The sequence below is a fragment of the Microcaecilia unicolor genome, chromosome 4 (genome assembly GCF_901765095.1).
Source record: "Microcaecilia unicolor chromosome 4, aMicUni1.1, whole genome shotgun sequence".
Classification (NCBI taxonomy): Eukaryota; Metazoa; Chordata; class Amphibia; order Gymnophiona; family Siphonopidae; genus Microcaecilia; species Microcaecilia unicolor.
In genome coordinates, this window is record NC_044034.1 from 103,342,416 (window position 1) to 103,348,415 (window position 6,000).

Below are 6,000 nucleotides of genomic sequence, written 5' to 3' on the forward strand. Positions count from 1 at the left end.
GGGCTGTTTTATATTTGCACTCCAAAGTGTTTTTTTCTAGATCAGAATTATCTTATTTAAAACCATTTACATGCCACTAATCGCTACGGGGTCCTTTACTAAGTTGCGGTAAAAGGGGGACCTGTGCTAGTTTTGGTGCATGAAATTGGTGCGTGCTGGACGACTTTTTACTGCAGCAGAAAAGAGGCCTTTTTTAAAAATGGGGCAAATAAATGGCTGTGCGCTATATTAAAATTAGCGTGCAGCTTATTTACTGCCTGAATCCTTACTGCCACCTATTTAGAGGGCAGTAAGGGCTCACGCCACTACTCTTACTTTTCTACCACGGTAAACTACACGTGCCAACTTCACAACTACTGCTGGGCTCCCGTGCTATCCTGGCGGTTAGGGACAATTTGTCCCGCTACTCACGTGCTAACCCTATTGCAGCTTAGTAAAAAAGGCCCCATACTTTATTTTCAACAATTTTATTGATCAAAACAAAATTAACTACCAATACTTACGGTATAAAACCGCTTGTAAACTATATAAACTGAGTGCAAACCAAGTAACAATCACATCCACAAAATTTTTAACATTTTCACCCCCCCCCCCCCCTTTCAGGATTTATGTTTAAACAGTTCTATTGATAGTACAGTGTACTAAATCATAACAATAACTTCCTCTTAGCAGGCACCCCAGGCGACTCCTGCGATAGAATTCCACACATTACTAAGGCCCCATACTTTATAGAATACTGTCAGTTACACATGCAACTGACTTTATTTAGGGACAAGCATTTACACCAGTGTTTGACATGGTATAAATGCTTGTGCCTAAAGTTAGGCCAGGGCTGCCAAGAGACTGAACTGGGCAGGGCCACCCCCCCCCCACGTCATCCGCTGCTGCTCCCCCTCCGATCGCTGCCGCAACACAGGATTGAAGTACCATGACTGGCGGGGATCCCAGGTCCTGCCAGCAGAAGACATCTTTCCTCCAGTGCTGACTGCCTGCCCCTGCGGCTGCTTTTCCTTTCAGGGCATGCTTGGTTTCAAAACCGACCATGCGCGCTCGAGAGGAAAAGCAGCTGTTCAGCAATGGGCAGCAGAGCAGCGCTGGAGGAATCTCCGGGTTCTCCCCAGCCTCCAAGGGGGGCTCAGCGCTGAAGTTCTCTCTCCTGCTCCTGTCAGGACGCGATCACTTGGGTCCTGTCAGGCGCAGGGAGAGAGAGAGACCCCAGCGCTGAGCTCTTCTTGGAGACCCGGGCCCGGGGACTTTGCCCCCCCGCTTCCCCCTCTCTGCGGCCCTGAGTTAGGCACTCAAATATTGACTTTTGCTAGCATTCTATAATGGCTTCAGTGCCCAGCTTTGCTTAGTGCTCAAATTTTTTTACCGCTAACTTTAGGCACCCTTTCCTAAACCTAATCCTGTAAGTTCTAGGCAGAATACAAGTTCGCATATCAAATAAAATTCATGATGTGAATTACTAGTTTTATGTCTTACTAAGATGGCTTTGGGGGTGGAAATAGTTATTTGTGAAAGGACATTTGCAGACTGAATATATGTCACTTTTTATTGCATAATTTGAATGATGTTGGGTTGTGTAATCTATGTATTTCTTTTGTTCCACTCTGAACTACTGTGGTAAGAGTGGAATAAAAATGATTGAAATTAAATTATTCTCTGCAGGTCTTGTATATGTAGCTCTTGTTCTTATGATAGAAGGTGTTATACAACAAAGGTAAATCGATGATATTTTTTGAATTGGTTATATATGACATACACTTGAACCAAGCAATACTGCTCTTAAAGAAAGCATATTTCACATCTCATGGTTTATGGGCTTGATATTCCGCTCTTCCTCAAGAGATAATAGAGCGGTTCACAAATTAATATCAAATAATTAATTAATATCAATAATTAAAAGTTATGGCAGAAAAGAATGCCAGTGTTTGACAGGAAAGAAATTAAGCTAAAAAGCATCAATATAATAATAAGACATCATTTTAAGTTGGTCATCTTGATCAATGTATAACTCCAAATCTTCCTCTCTGAAATAATTTTAAGTTCATGTAACTAAATTTTAGACTAATAGTCGTGGCCAAGGTTCCTGCTATAATGCCTGTACATACAAGACCGACTCAACCTACGGACCAGGTGAGCCGCTGGCTCAGGATGCCGGTGAAAAAAGGGCACCAAAATCTCAGTCTGGCTTCTCTACCTCTTCCCCCCCCCCCCCCCGTCCTTCCCTGTCCATTGTCTGGCATTCCCCCCTCTCAACCTCCCTCCCACTCTACCTTCAAACTGCTAGAGGGCGCCAGCAACAATTCACACATGCCACTTGTATCTGACCCGGAGTCTTCACTCTGCCATGTGCCTCCCTGTGGGAAACAGGAAGCTGCATCAGAGGGTGGGATGCAGCAGTGAGAAGAATCCAGGCTAGGTGCACCCAGTGCTTGTTAAATCGCTTTCACTGCCAATACCCTCTAAAAGTTTGACGGTAGACTTGTGTGTATGTGGGGTGGGGTGGTGGGGAATGATAGGAGGATGCCGAATTGCGGGCAGGAGGGAGAGAGTTGCCAGACCAGGATTATGGCGCACTTTATCACATGTGGAGGAGGGGAGGACTTGACAGAAAGGAAGAGAGAAGAAATTGTGAGCAGCGGGAGTGGAGGGAAAGATATCGGATCATGGGTGAGAGGTATGGATGCAAAAGTTGGCTCAGGATACCACAGTCTCTTGAGTCAGCCCTGTGTTTGGCTGTTCTGTTGGGTAGGTATGGAAGAAAATGAGTGTGGGTGAACCATGTTGTGAGTGCACTATAAAGGGAACACTGAGGTCCTGATGATTAATTTCCCCATGCTGATCCAAACAGTGCTGTAAAATTAGCGCTGGAACAGTGCGGGGAAATAAAGCCCCAATGAACAGAGCTAATAGCATACAAATTTAGGTGCACTGTTAGCTCTGATCATTGGGGTACTTCTGCGGGAGGATTGTGCCTGCCTGTCCAGCAGTGGCGTACCAAGGGGGGGGGCGGTCTGCCCCGGGTGCACGCCGCTGGGGGGGTGCTGCGCACTGGTCAGCGTCATTCGTTTCCATGCTCCCTCTGCCCTGGAACAGGAAGTAACCTGTTCCGGGGCAGAGGGAGCATGGAAACGAATGACACTGACCGGCGTGCGGCACCCCCCAGCGGCGTGCACCCGGGGGGGGGGTTCTTTCGCTGGGGTGGGGGGTGTCATTTCGCCAGGGGGGCTCGCACTGCCGGGGGGGGGGGTCGCTGCACCTGGGGGGGTGGGGCGCATCGGCGATCCGCCGCGGGTGTCAGCGCCCCTAGGAATGCTACTGCTGTCCAGTCTGTCAAAAAAAAAGTCCTACCTCCTGTTGTGGCCCCACTTGGCCCTCAGCCTGCGGTGCAGCCTCTGATGCCAGCACCGCTTGCGGCCCCAGTGTCAACTGCCACCCAAGCTGGCACTCCCTCAGTATTGGGGAGGAAGCTTCACCGTAGTCAAGATGGCAATTATGAATTTTTACATTTTGTAATACAGAAATATTTAACTGCACAAAATAGGTGCAACAAAACTAATGTTTGTTTCAAGTTCTGCCAACCAGATGTAGATCCAAAACTAGGAAACAATCCTTTTTCCACCGTTGTCAAACGAATCTCCCTTCATCTCCCAACCCCCCATGAAAGAAAACTGAAAAACTAAAATTTCCTATTCTACTAATAACACTCCCCTCCCCACCCCCTTATTAAAAAAAATGCCATCCTTTTATCGCAGGATACAGTGCTGCCAGTTTTAATGCAGATTGCAAATGCAAGTTGTGTTCTGCACAGGGGTCAAGGGGACCGATTTATTCCATTTGATTAACTGCAGCAGGGCCGCCGAGAGCTGGAGCCGGGCCCAGGACAAGGTCGCCCCCGGGCCCCCCCACCCGAGGTCGCCGCCACACCGAGATCACCGGGCCCCCCGCCGCCCACCCACCCGAGGTCACCGGGCCCCCTCCACCTGCTATCGGGCCGGGCCCTCGGAACTAACCTTAAGCCTCCTTTCACTTCGCAGCAAGCAGCGGCAGGGCAGGGCAGACCTCCTTCCTTCCATGCCCTGCCCTCGTGGATGTTACGTCAGGCGAGGGTGGGACATGGAAGGAAGGAGTGGCCTGACCTGCTGCTGCTTGCTGCGAAGTGAAAGGAGGCTTAAGGTTAGTTCTGGAAGTGACGGAGGGCGGGCCCGGCGCCGGCGGCGCCGGGCCCCCCTAGAGGCCCGGGCCCCGGGACTTTTGTCCCCCCTGTCCCCCCCTCTCGGCGGCCCTGAACTGCAGTTCCAAAAGAACATTAAGTGAACTAAGTGGTGTGTTAGTACATTTTTAAAGGTAACAATAGAAATGTTCAAAGTCATGTACAGAAACACATGCACAAAACAAATCCAGAAAATTGCACTCAGCTCCACAGCACGCGGGGCTCTTGGCGGGTTACTCACGTGCCTATCGTTGACTTTCCAGAAATAAAAGGGCGCTGCCGAAGAAAAAAGTAGAGCTCTGGAAATGAGCACCACAGCTCCAATGCGGAGCAGCCGCCTGCTGCTGGAGGGCTTTGTTCAGGTCTCTGCCATGTAGGCCTACAGCAAGAGGGGAGAGAAGTGGCAACTAAGACATGAAAGAACATTGTACTGGTCACTTTCTGTGCATGAATACATTATTTATGTGTGTGTGTGTGTGTGTGCTCTCCTCACTTTGTACAAATTCCGTCCTTTGCCTGAGCCACCCATGTTGCGCTTTGCTTCACTTCAAAAGCACCTGACGCAAAATGAGGTCCTGCGACTGCTCGGGATTTTGGTGGGAGTAGGCACAGTGTACTCACGGGTGGTGGGCTGCGCTGCTCCATGTCCTCTGGCCCTGCTAGAATGATGGGCACCTTCTCTGACCACCGTTCATCCATTCTTAGTGCACAACTGAACCTGGAGCTTCAGCTCCACACCGCACTGCTGCACCTCCTGCTACAGTCCATCTGTCAATCATTTCTGCCACCCCTCTCTCCTCTCCCTCCAATCACTTACATTCCAGGCTGGCAACGGAGGCCCCCCTCACCCCCCTCACCCCCCCTCACTTACATTCCAGGCTGGGGACGGAGGCCCCCCCCACTTGCTCCCAAACACAGTACGCACACTTTGCAACACCTTCCCTCAGAAAATCCTTAACAATGCTTCTCCCTCAATCCCACAACTGCTTCATACAATTCCCAGCAACTATTTGCGCCCCTCTCCCACTGCCCCCCAAATTCCGTCCTCAAATTGCCAGCAACACTTACCACACGCTCCATAACACCCTCCTTTTCACTCCTACAAACTGCTTCCTTCAAATCACCAGCAATTTCTTCCCTCCGCTCTCCCAACAAACTCTGTTCCCCCTAATCCCCATTAACTCTTCACTTCTTCCCAATTACCCCAAAATTCTTTCCTCAGCCCCCAACAACGCTTTCCTGTGTTCGAAAACACTGCCCCTCATTCGGACAGTCCCCCAGCAACTCTTCCTTCCCCACTCTTTCAATAAATGATCTCTCAGTCCCTAGCAATACTTTCCCTCAATTCCTAAATATCCTTGCCTCAAAACAGCAACACTTTACTTCCTCACAATCCCAATTACTCCTTCACTCCAGGACCCAAGAATGAATTTCGTTAAAGTAATATTTCATTAGCTATCAAAATGAAAAATGAGACTGTCAGATGCAATGACAAAATCATTATTTCTGTGCTGCATGACAAGCGTACCTCTTGTTTTAGAGAAATACACAGATTTTGTATCTGACCCGATCAGTAGTTTAGAGGCAAGAGAAGTAAAATTGCTTGTTTAGAGATTATTGTATAATAAGATAAATGGGGAAAATGTAGAAAAGAATGCACTGTTTATTCTCTGTCTCCTTGGAACTAGAAATATGACTGATATATAAACTTAATACTCTGTTGCTGTTTTATGCTCACTTCTGTTACAGGAGAATTTGGTCAAGAGTGTAAAAAGCTCATGACA

General features: G+C 48.6%; 1 pseudogene; it reads right to left on the minus strand.

Moving 5' to 3' along the window:
• Positions 1–4,915, minus strand: part of LOC115469617 — a 39,634-nt pseudogene extending 34,719 nt beyond the window's left edge.
• Positions 4,916–6,000: the final 1,085 nt, after the last annotated feature.